General features: G+C 38.3%; 1 protein-coding gene, 1 non-coding gene and 1 pseudogene across 9 annotated transcripts in view; 2 read left to right on the forward strand and 1 right to left on the reverse strand.

Annotated features, from left to right (window-relative positions):
- The first annotated feature begins 896 nt into the window (after positions 1 to 896).
- The window catches only part of PPIG (peptidylprolyl isomerase G), a 51,760-nt gene continuing 39,997 nt past the window's right edge, over positions 897 to 12,659 (forward strand). For 2 of the 8 annotated variants that reach the window (XM_078070958.1, XM_078070961.1), the window contains exons 1-2: positions 904 to 1,032; positions 11,576 to 11,716. The gene's annotated coding sequence lies outside the window, so the exon portion shown is untranslated. Of the gene's footprint in view, positions 1,033 to 1,286; positions 1,445 to 11,575; positions 11,717 to 12,659 lie in introns of those variants that run through there. The other 6 variants (XM_036071993.2, XM_078070960.1, XM_078070959.1 and 3 more) reach the window with 5 other exon arrangements.
- Positions 9,640 to 10,103, reverse strand: LOC118522751 (cytochrome c oxidase subunit 6B1 pseudogene; annotated as a pseudogene).
- LOC118522771 (U4 spliceosomal RNA) lies at positions 12,022 to 12,163 on the forward strand. Its single transcript, XR_004910774.1, has one exon. It is a non-coding gene; the product is annotated as a U4 spliceosomal RNA (small nuclear RNA).

Consider the following 12,659-nt stretch of genomic DNA (forward strand, 5'->3'; position numbering starts at 1 on the left):
TTGGTGTGCCGCTGCTCTCGGGCAGTACAGGCAATGCCTTAAGGTGGGGTGGGGATATGGAGGGGGATTGTCCTTTCAGTTTTACTGCTATTAAAATTGGTCGAGACCCTTACATATATCACATGCCCAACTGTTGCTGATAATTTACCTACCCTAAATGAGTGAAAAATATTTCTATACAATAACAAAATCTAAGTTCCTTTAGCTAGTTCCTTTAAAACTCATTTACCCCACGTTCCGTGTCCCCACAAGGATTGTCGTCAGCCCGCCTCCTTCCAAATACAGAGGCATTTATTTTTTAACCCAATCTAGGGATGCTTGCCTCTTAAAATAATTAAAACACAATATATGTCCTATTTTCCCTAGAGAGCCCTGGATTTGGAGTCAAAGATTTGCTTTGGTATTTAGGAACAGTGTATTTAGCGGGGGGAGGAGGCACTTAACCTTCCTGAGCCTCGATTTCCTTATCTGTAAAACAAGCATCAATAACCTATATCATGGTGTTGCTGTGAGAATTTTAAAGGAGAGAGAGCCTCAACGCCTAATGTAATTTCCTCTTTCCCTCAACTAGCACTTTGTTCGTTTCTGTTTTTTAAAACTTGTGTCACAGCGTTAACTGGAAGCTTAACTGGAAGCTCCTTAAAGGTAGGGCTTCCTTCCCAATACTCTGGCAGAGGATGAATACATGTTTACTGGATGAAGCACTTCATTTCACTAAGAATATGGCATTTTGACGGTTACAAACGTTCCCAATCAACTCACACCAGAAGCATTTACTACCTATGAACTAGGTATTTAACAGGTACCAATATCCTAGAACTCCAGGGAGGGCTTAGGTGACGCAAGCAAAAGAACACCACCAGGAGATGCGGTCAACCGGTGACGTACTTCCTGCGCGACGATTTCCCTCCACGCCGGGACTGGCTTGTGGGGGAGGGAGGCGGTTAGTGGGCTTTAGCGCCTTTTCTGGCGGCGGTAGATTTGAAGCGCTTTAAAGGACCGGACCCCGAGAAGTGAAGACTACAGGAGCAGGTAGGTGGCGCGAAGCCCGTGTTGTTTCGGTGGCGTCCTTTGCAGCAATCCGGGGGTACGAGAGCGGGAAGAGCCCGAGGAGAGGGGCGGAGTCGACGCGTTAGGCCCGGCGGAGCCAACCGTCTTCGCCTCGAGGTATCTGGGCTGCCTGGTCCCTGAACAAGCCCCTCAAGGACCTTGGCTCTGGCTTTGCAGCTGTTGCAGCTGGAGAGGGCCTCCAGCCGTGCCTCCCGGGCCTGGGAAATGGTCCTCCCCCTGCCAGCCCCCGCCCTCTCACTTGGGCGCACACCTCCCTCCCTGACGCATTTTGCCGCACAAGCTGTAATATGGCGGCAGCAGCGGCGGCCTGAACTCTAGGGAACGAGGGTGATTTTTGATGCTTCAAAATCGTAAGACTAATCGCTAATGCGGGGTAGGTGGGAGAATTGGTGGGGAAGGAGTAACCTGATGTCCTGTCAGGTTAGGGTTGGAGACTTGCGGGCGAGGAGCCTGGATCACAGGGGTTAAGATTAGACTGAAAACAGGCTTTCCTCCTACTCCGATCTTTTCCTCTCACAGACAGCGGCTATCGTACATAGTTAAGTGATACAGGCCTTTTGATTAAAACAAATCCAGGCTCTTCCCTTTACATCCCAGGGCTGTCTCGAAGTTCACCCACGTTTCCGAGGAGCTGTGAGCAGCGCAGGCCTTTTAGGAGAAGATAATTACTCTTTAGGAGGAAGGCGATGGCTTCAGAGCTCCATATGCCTTGGGGGAAGTGTGCGAATTTGGCTCATCTTTAGTCTTTTAAGGAGCTAAGTTGGGGTCTGCGGGATTGGAGAACTCCTAGTCATTTTGGAAATGTTATAAAAGCACCATTTTGTCCGTTGATTTAATTTATTCCTACAGCAGTACTTTGTTCAGGACCAAGCTTTTGCAGTAGTGATGACAAATACGTCCAAGAAACAAATGTTCGGGACTTTTGGGAGTCCGTTAACTTTTAGTAGCTAAAACCAAATGGAGGGGAAAGCATGTGTGCGTGTGTCGGTATAAAAAAAAAAAAAAAAGCCAGTAATTTGCCGGTTCGTAAAAATGATGGGTGAGGAGGTGTATGAACATTTTCGCAATAGTGCCGTAAAATCCAGAAGAGGCACGGATATCTAGAATGGCTGCTTCTCATCATATTTTTTAAGTATCCGAAAATTTACCCGTTTTAGCATTTCCCCCTTTTTTTATTTTAACCGTTTTAGATAGGATTATTTCTATAATAAATCACTTCTCTCTTAGAGTTCATTTTACATCGTTTAAGGTTTATTATTCAGGATTATAGGTGCCCTGAAATCACAATGGGTCTTGTGGTAGGATTCTGTGCTTTTTTTTTTTTTTTTTTTTTTAATTGTGTTTACTTTTAAGGTTTTTGTCTTTGCAGGCTGTTGTCAGGGTTGCCTTCCCCTGCTTTCAGCAGTGTACAAGTATGCAAACTTCCTAGTTTAGAAAATTTGGATTTGTTTCTGGCTCAACCATCTTTCTGAACCTCAGTTTCTTCATCTATAAAATATTTTGATTTCAGGCTATCATCAGCTGTGGGCTTCAGAAATAAATAATCAGGTTTGTTAAAAATTCTGTGTAAAATTGATTTTCAGTAAGAAGTCAGTGGTTCTCCTAAAGAACATACATTACATTTATTGTGACTTATTAAAGGCCTTTCATTTTTGGTGCTTATTATTGTGGCCTTGCAGTTATCAGTGGCCTCTGAGTAAAGTTTTTGTCCTTTAGATATTTTGCATATTTTAAATTAGGTTTTCTGTTAGGCAACATCCATTGTGCATGCAAAGGAAAATTGGTAGCCATTCATAATAGTATGAACTAGTCATCAATAGTATGAACCATTAGCAATTAATTCTTCCAGTGTTGCTCTTTTAAGAAACAGATGTTGATGTTTTCCCGTATTTTTTTTTTTTACTAATAGGGTATTTCAATAGAATTATAATGTATTACTTAGTTTCAGTATTCTAATATATAAGATGTCTAGCTTGTCACATTAGGAGTCCACAGATAATTCAAGTGATTTGAAGAGTTTGTTGCAGATTTTTGCTACATTGTGTTACTTCACTTTTTTGGGGCTTTAATATTAGCACCAAGCTTTAGTTTTTATTTAGTGTCAGTGGTTTTACCCTGGTTTAATGCATATACTGTCTCTATAAGAACTCTGTATTTTTATTTCTGTGGGCCAATCTTGCATCTTGAAATTTACTACAGGGAGTATTGTGTAAATACTCAGAGAAAACTTCCGTAACTGGGGACTTTGTACTTTCAGTACCAGACAGGAAATCTTTGGCACTTTTTTTTTTTTTAAAGATTTTATTTACTTATTTGACAGAGAGAGAGCACAAGTAGGCAGAGGGAGAAGCAGACTCCCCACCGAGCAGGGAGCCCGATGTGGGGCTCAATTCCAGGACCCTGGGATCATGACCTGAGCCGAAGGCAGCCGCTTAACCAACTGAGCCACCCAGGCGCCCCCCACTTTTTAAAAAATATTTTATTTATTTATCTGACAGAGACATAGTGAGAGAGGGAACACAGCAGGGGGAGTGGGAGAGGGAGAAGCAGGCTTCCCGCCAAGCAGGGAGCCCGATGTGGGCCTTGATCCCAGGACCCTGGGATCATGACCTGAGCTGAAGGCAGACACTTAACGACTGAGCCACCTAGGCGCCCAGTCTTTTGCACTTTTAAGAGGTGTCTTAAAGCAATCACCAACCTCTTCTTGAAAGAGGTTGTACCAGAAATATAGGCATCAATTTTTTTAATATTAAAATGGTTGTTTTAAAACATGAATGATTCCTTAAGTCATTAATTTTTTAAAATGAATGAAGCCTCTTTATATATTAAGCTACTCTTAATTATGTACAAACTTTAGCTTAAGGTTTATTCATAATTATGTCATTGCATTATGGTCATAAGGTAGAAGGTAAAATTAAAAAGCCATTATCTGGAATATTTGTGAATAAGCTGTTTTCTATAGTGAAGCTGTTAAAGTAGTTAACCAGAAAACTCTTGCTTTTTTCAACTTATGACCTTGCTCCAGTCACTGCAATTCTTTAGTCCTCTTGTCAAATCTATAAAATCAGAAGATTGGACCAGATTAGGGTTCCTCCAAACTTTAAAAGTCTGTATAGGAATTACCTCATTGACTAACATGTAGCTATTGTATGGTGTAGGTGTATCTCTGGAGAGAGTGGTATACACTTATCATTGTAAAAACTTAAGTAATTGCAGGTACAATATTAAGAGTGTTTAGCAGGGCTTTCCCAGTTAGTATAGGCTTTTTTATTTCGGTATTAACAAAGCATAGTTTTATGCTCTCATATTGTATGTTTAGAAAGTATGTAATATCATTTTTAACACCGAACTTGGCAACATTACAGCTTTTCTCTTTATGTTTTCTAAAAGATTTAAGAATTTAGGAAGTGCCTATGCACTGTTGTTCATGTTTCTACCAGCACAGTGGTTTGTGACTATCAGAGACACTAAGCAAGGGGGCACCATATGGAAGAGTTGTCTTTTCTGATGCCTCAGAATGTTAACTTGTTTGTGCTTAATTAGCAATATGATATTCATAAATGCATTAAAATGTTTTTGAAACAGTATTTTCATTTCTCATTTGATCTCTGAACTGTATTGGGGGTAGGGTGAAGAGGCTGGTGTGAATGTCACATTGCCTTCTTTGAAAGTAATCTTCAAGATCTATGGTTTTAATTAGTTTAATATGCTTGCACTTAGAGGTGGAAATTTTTTTTTTTTTAAAGATTTTATTTATTTATTTGACAGAGACAGAGATAGCGAGAGCAGGAACACAAGCAGCGGGAGTGGGAGAGGGAGAGCAGGCTTCCCGCCGAGGAGGGAGCCCGATGTGGGACTCGATCCCAGGACCCTGGGATCATGACCTGAGCCGAAGGCAGACGCTTAACGACTGAGCCACCCAGGCGCCCCTTTTTTTTTTTTAATTTTTTTTTTTTTTAAGATTTTATTTATTTGCGAGAGAGAGAATGAGAGACAGCATGAGAGGGAGGAGGGTCAGAGGGAGAAGCAGACTCCCTGCTGAGCAGGGAGCCTGATGTGGGACTCTATCCCGGGACTCCAGGATCATGACCTGAGCCGAAGGCAGTCGCTTAACCAACTGAGCCACCCAGGCGCCTGAGGTGGAAATATTATGTGAAAATTGTTACCTGTTTTATTAAACTTAAGCAGACGAGAACTTTCCATCTTTATTTTTTTTAAGATTTTTATTTATTTGAGAGAGAGAAAGAGAGCACAAGCAAGGGGAGAGGGAGAAGCAGACTCCCTGCTCAGCAGGGAGCCGGTTGTGGGGCTGATCCCAGGACTCTGGGATCGTGACCTGAGCCAAAGGCAGACGTTTAACCAACTGGGCCACCCAGGTTCCCCTCCATCTTTATTTCTTAGTCCTGAACTGAAGATGCTCCCTCTTATAAAGGATTCTGTTTATTAAGAAAGAAAAGAAACATTTTATTAGTAAAATGCAACTCAGGCAGATCTAGGGAATAGGTTCTGTTTCAATTATGGAATAGACTCAGAAGGTGGTTACTGACTGGTAGGCTCTGGGAGAATTTACTGACTACGGGGCAACTGGGTGGCTCAGTCATTAAGCGTCTGCCTTCGGCTCAGGTCATGATCCCAGGGTCCTGGGATCGAGTCCCACATCGGGCTCTCTCCTCGGCGGGAAGCCTGCTCTCCTGTCCCATTCCCACTGCTTGTGTTCCTGCTCTCACTATCTCTGTCTCTGTCAGATAAATAAATAAAATCTTAAAAAAAAAAAAAGAATTTACTGACTACAGATAAAAATTAGCAATATTCCATGTGAGCAGCAGTACATATAGGAGGAGGGTACTGAAGTTTAGGCAGAGTCTAGTTCTGCTCATGCCTTGATTTACTAGTATTATTTCCATTTGATAATGTAGTCCTGGGCCAGGCCTTGTGCATGGTGTTGAAGATACAAGGGTACTGAATTTGAAGAGTTTACAGACAAGTTTATGACAATGAAAATAAGATTAAAACAAAGGAGGATCATTTAAGCTTTAGAGAGTCAAGGTGAAGTTCCCATAGAGTGTACTCTGGCTATTTGAATCTTTAAGGACACAGAGGAATTAGCCAAGGGAGTCAGAGAGGGCAAAGACCTGCTAATCTTAATAGTTTAAAAGATTTACTGTCTACTTTTTGAAGACTGAGTACTTTGTTGACCTCCTCATACTGTGTGAAACTTCTAAATAATTCTTCTAATGTCATAAATTACTGCATTATTTATTGCCTAGTTGCAAATACTGTGTCCTTTATCATATATTTTAGTAATTAGTTGCCTATGTCCTTGTCCTGTCCCCTTTCCCATCCTTCATGTTACTTTAAGATGAATATTGAAATTATTTTATGTATGAAACTACAAGATTAAACTTTTTATGTATGAATTTGTTACCTCTTACGTTTTTATGAAATATATTTGTTACAGAAGTTTACACATCCTAGCATTTGCTATTTTAAAATATTGACATACAAAACTATGATATTGTGGATAAACATGGAAAACAACTGTATTTCTCTCTGCTTAGAAAAATGAACATTTTTAAAAGTTATAGCTTAAGTGTCAGGATTTTATGCATTTTTATATGATCTAACTTTTTCAGTGAGTCTGTTAGCTTTATTATGTAAAAAGTATTTTCATTATGAAAAAAGTAGGTGAGGTTAAGTATCACTCAAATTTCTGAAGGAGTCAGGCAGGTGAAATGAGTTCATGAGGTCAAGTAGATAGTAAATAGTAACAAGTAACAGGCCACAGTTGGAGGCAGACCATGTTGATTGCTGTACAGGAGTGGAGCACATTATTTTTGTTTTTCAAGAAAATATCTGAATTTTATGGAAATAGCTGCAACTCACTTAGGTTAAACAAATTTGCAACAAAGCAGGCTACTATTCTGAAAGCTTTCATTATATACTATTAGGAAATTCGTGAATTAGTTTTTGTTTTTTTTTTAATATTTTATTTATTTATTTGAGACAGACAGAATGAGAGAGAGAGAGCACATGAGATGGGGGAGGGTCAGAGGGAGAAGCAGGCTCCCTGCCGAGCAGGGAGCCCGATGCGGGACTTGATCCAGGGACTCCAGGATCACGACCTGAGCTGAAGGTAGTCGCTTAACCAACTGAGCCACCCAGGCGCCCATCGTGAATTAGTTTGTTGAAAATTCCATAGATTTGATTTTTCCCTGAATTGTGTCTTTGGTATCTCTCAGTATTATATTCTGTTTACTTTTTCTTGAAAACGTGAGAAATTGATCAGATGCTTATCTCATGTTTGATTTTAGGTATTATTGAATAATATCAGGAAATCATAATTATAGAGGAAATACTATGTACTATATTTCTGATTAGGTAGAATCTGATTTCAGTAATATTAGAGACATAGTGTTGAGCCATCTTTTTGTCATCATTGTTCTTCATTAGCTATAACAAGAACATTTACATACTTAAGATTTCTGTAGTGCTTTTAATAATTGCTGTCATCTTTCTTGAATTTAAGGCATTTTTTATTTACTTCAGAAAAACTAATTTTAATCTATTTCTGTGAAAAGTATCCTTATATGGTATAACCTAAGTATGTATTATCATCACTTATAGGCATGTACATTATAATCTTAGATGATTATGTATGCATTTTTTATTATGAATTTTTTCTTTATAATACCAATCATATTTATTAAAGAAAAGTAGAATGAAGTACAGTAAGGCAAAAACCGTCTTGGTCTTACAACCAACACAATAATGACTGTTTTCAATTTTTTTTCTTTTTATAAATCTTTAAATTTGAAGTTTAGGAGTGGTTGATTATAATGCTTTTGCATATACTGTTTCGTATCTTATTTTTTTAACAAATCACACACATTTTCCAAATTACTAATGTTTATAGCAGTACTTTAACAACTATGATATTTTGTTCAACCAGAGACCACGATTTAACCATTTTTTTGTAATATTGACTAGATTGCTTCTGATTATATGTTCTTTAAAAGAGCACTGATAGCTAACTTTATACATGAAGGCTTTCTAAAAGGGTAGTTTCTTACAAGAGATACCTAGTGTGTGAATTTTACTGGTTTAAGGTGAAAACTAGTTTAAGGTGTAAACATTTAAGAGATTCACATATTTGCAGAGGAGCTGCGTACTGTTTTAGTCTTTTAAAAGATCTTTACTATTTTGATAAGCAAAACATCTCATTAGTGTTTTTTAAATTTTTTTTTAAGATTTTATTTATTTGTCAGAGAGAGAGAGAGCATGTGCACAAGCAGGGGGAGTGGCAGGCAGAGGGAGAAGCAGGCTCCCTGCTGATCAAGGAGCCCCATGCGGGACTTGATCCCAGGACCCTGATCATGACCCGAGCCGAAGGCAGACGCTTAACCAACTGAGCCGCCCAGGCTCCCCTTAGTGTTTCTTTAAAAATATTCGTGATTGTAAACTTAGTGTCTGTTGAAGAAAATTCAGAAAACAAGTACATAAAAATTATCCTTAAACTCATGGCCTAAACATAGTCAATGTTAATATTTTGGTGTAAATCTTTGGGGTGGCTTAGTGGGGGATATAATTGATACTCTATTTCAGGTACAACATGATGATTTGATATTTGTATATATTGCAAAAACGATCACATTAAATCTAGTTAATCATCACCTCACATAGTTACAAATATTTTCTTGTGATGAGAGCTTTTAAGATCATCTCTCTTAGCAATATACAGTATAGTGCTATTAACTAGTCATCATGCTGTACATTACATCCCCAGGACCTAAAATGAATTTAGGTTTTTTGTTTAGTTTTTTGTTTTTTTTTAAGATTGTACATATAAGTGAGATCATACAGTATTTGTCTTCCTCTAACTTACTGCACTTAATATAATGTCCTCAAGGTCCATACTTGTCATAGTAATAGGATTTCCTTTTTTTTTTTTTTTTTAAGATTTTATTTATTTATTTTCGAGAGGAGGGTGGAGAGGGAGAGGGAAAGAATCTCAAGAGAGCAGAGCCCGTCCTGGGGCTCCATCTCATTGACACTGAGACCATGACCTGAGCCGGAAACCAAGAGTTGGGCACCCAACTGACTGAGCCACCCAGGCACTGCAGGATTTCCTTCTTTTTTGTGGCTGAATGATATTCCTATGTGTGTGTGCGCACATACCACATTTTCTTTATTCATTCATCCATCAGTGGACACTCGGGTTGTTTCCATGTCTTGGCTATTATAATAATGCTGCATAATTTATAATCAATAATCAGTATTTGGGCACATACCACATTTTCTGTATTCATTCATCCATCAGTGGACACTCGGGTTGTTTCCATGTCTTGGCTATTATAATAATGCTGCATAATTTATAATCAATAATCAGTATTTTGGTGTAAATCCTATCTTTCACTTATATTGAAATGTAATTGACATATTGCACAGTATAAGTTTAAAGTGTACATGATTACCACAATAAGTTTTGTTAACATCCATTGTCTGATGTAGTGCAAGGAGGAAAATGTTTTTTCTTTTGATGAGAATTTTAAGGATTTATTCTCTTAGCAGTTTTTTTTTTGTTTTTGTTTTTTTCACTTTTCCAATGAGTATTTATTATTAGTTAAGCCATGATTCAGAATCCCAGGGTGGGGATCACCATGCACCCAGGTCCCCCTTCACCTCCCTGGGAGAAGGAGGGAGGACAGAGGAGAGGTGGGTAAAGCCAGTTCAGATCTTCCCAGGAAATGTGCCTTCTCCCTGCTGGGCGTCCCAGGCTGACACCCAGGATATGGGGCAGAGGGACTTGTACACGCGACGGTACCATTCGCACACGGAGACATCACCCCCTTTAGCAGTCATTGCCTTCTCACAGCGGTGGAAGTCCAGGTAGTTCTGCCAGCAGTTCCTGGTCTGGTTCTGGTTGGGGAAGCGGCTGTCAAAAGGGGCAGTCTGGTAGTTCTTGATTTTGGTCTTGATGTCTTCTGCCATGGTGCTGATTCTAAACACACCACAGCAGCACCTCACAGCTCAATGTCTCTTAGCAGTTTTCTAATATACCATACAGCAGTTAACTATAGCCATCATGTTGTTTATTACATCTCCAGTACTTATAACTGGAAGTTTGTATCTTTTGATATCTTCATTCAATTCCTCTACCCTCTCTCCCCAGCTCTGGTAACTAAAAATCTGATTTCTTTTTCTGTGAGTTTGGGCAGGGTGTGTTTGTATACATATATTTTTTTATATACCTTTTTTTCTTGGATTCTACATATAAGTGAGATCATACAGTATTTGTCTTTCTCTGACTTCACTTAGCTTAATGCCCTCTAGGTCCATCCATGTTGCAAATTGCAAGATTTCCTTGTTTTTTTATGGTTGAATAGTATCCTATTATATATGTAAATATACCACATTTTCTTAATCCATTCATCTGTTGATGGACACTTAGATTGTCTCCCTGTCTTGGCTGTTGTAAATAATGCTCCACTGAACATGGTGGTACAGATAAGTCTTCAGCATAGTGGTTTCATCTCTTTTTAACGTATATCTCTTATGTGTAAAGTTGGGAATTTTTGCTAACTTAATTTTTTCACTTAATATATTATGAATATCTCATCCATGAGTAGTTTTTGATAATTTTCCTTTTTAGTTTTTGTAACTTTTAATAATAATACGTTCATGTGGTATAAAACTGAAAAGGTATAGAAGGTTAGTTATACAGTAAAAAAAAACAAAACAAAACAAAACTTCTTACCCATCTTCCCCAGCCACACATTTCCTCTCCCACCAGCTGCCTCTGTATTAGACAAGCAAACATATATACATATTTTTTTACTTCTTTGAAAAATATACAAAGAAAGCATGCCATACCCATATCTGTACCTTGCTTTTTAATTTTTTTTTTTTAACTTAACAAAGTTTAAACTTAAAGCAGTACATAAACTGCTTTCTCATTCCTTTTATAGCCTTGTACATTGTATGGATGTAATACGATTTATGTAATCTCTCCTTCTTTATGGACATTTATATTTACAGCCTTTTAACCACAGAAACAATGGTGCCTTGAATAACCTTGTACATACCTTATTTTGCAAATGTGTGGGATATGTATAAAATCTTTCTAAATTGGGTTACTGAATGAAAGTATTTAATGGACTTGTGATATTGTGTGTTGTCAAACTGGCAAAGGATTGTATCAATTTACCCCTTTACTATTGGCAACAATGTATGAGGTCAGTATTGTTTATTTTTGTTAGGTGAAAAATGTTACCTCTGATTTTAACATGTAAGAATATGATTTCCAATCACTAAATGAATATCATCCATTTCATGAGAGAATAATTTATTTAACCAGTTTATATTACTGCACAACTAGTTTGTTTTTTATTTACTATTATAAAAAGCACTTCAGTGACTACGTGTGAATTTTTTTAAGGTAAAGGGTAGATTTGAGTTTGTTTTTTTTGTTTGTTTGTTTCTGTTTTTGTTTTGTTTTTTGTGAAAGAGAGAGAGAAAGAGCACAAACGGGGAGAAGCAGGCCTCCCGCTGAGCAGGGAGCCCGATGCGGGGCTCGATCCCAGGACCCCGGGATCATGACCTGAGCCGAAGGCAGACACTTAACTGACTGAGCCACCCAGGCATCCCTGTAAGTTTATGTTTTTAGTAATCCAACATGGGGCTCAAACTCATATGACCCCGAGATCAAGAGTCATATGCTCTTCTGACTGAGCCAGCCATGTGCCCCAACTTTTTTTATACTTAAAATCTTTCTAACAATATAATGTTTTTCGTTTAATATTTTTTCCATATTTTTAAAAATTGCATTTTTATAGTGTAATAGATCATCATATGAATATTTCTTAATTTACTTAACTGTTATGTTGGACATGTAGGTTGTTTCTAATTATTAAACCAAAATCAAAGAATATTTCATTTAAAATGATTGCCTTCAGCTTTGCGCAGTGGCAGTATCGTAGCCAATGAGGTTTATCCGAGGCGCGATTATTGCTAATTAAAATGATTGCCTTCAGAGAGATTCCAAGATACTGAATTACTAAAGTGTTAAAGGTTAGAATGAATATGAATATATTCAAAGTTGTTGGTCTGTAATGCCAAGTTGCTTAGCAAAATTGTTAATACGGTTTGTATTTTTAATTTCACTTCTTATAAATTGTTCATGTTCCCTTGGGTGATTTTTGTGCTTTTAATTGTTTGGTGCATGTTCCCTATGGTATTGGTTCTCAAAGGTGGGGCAGAAGAACCTTGGGAGATTTTTTTGATTGTCAGATGTGCCGATACTTCAAGAGGGCCATGGGAGATTGATGTTCTGCAGTGAGTTAGGATGGTCCTAGTCAGTGAAGAATCATTCTGGCACCCCATTCTTAAGCACCGTTCTACAGTAAAAAAGTAACACATCATGTTTGTTGAAAATATTTTCCCGTTTTTACTTACTTTTTTTTTTTTTTAAGATTTATTTGAGAGAAAGTGTGTGCGTGTGCCAGTGCACGGAGTGGGGGAGGGGGAGAGGGAGACCGAGAATCTCAAGCAGACTTCCTGCTGAGCACAGAGCCCCACGTGGAGCTTGATGT

This window comes from Halichoerus grypus, chromosome 4 (assembly GCF_964656455.1).
Source record: "Halichoerus grypus chromosome 4, mHalGry1.hap1.1, whole genome shotgun sequence".
Taxonomy (NCBI): Eukaryota; Metazoa; Chordata; class Mammalia; order Carnivora; family Phocidae; genus Halichoerus; species Halichoerus grypus.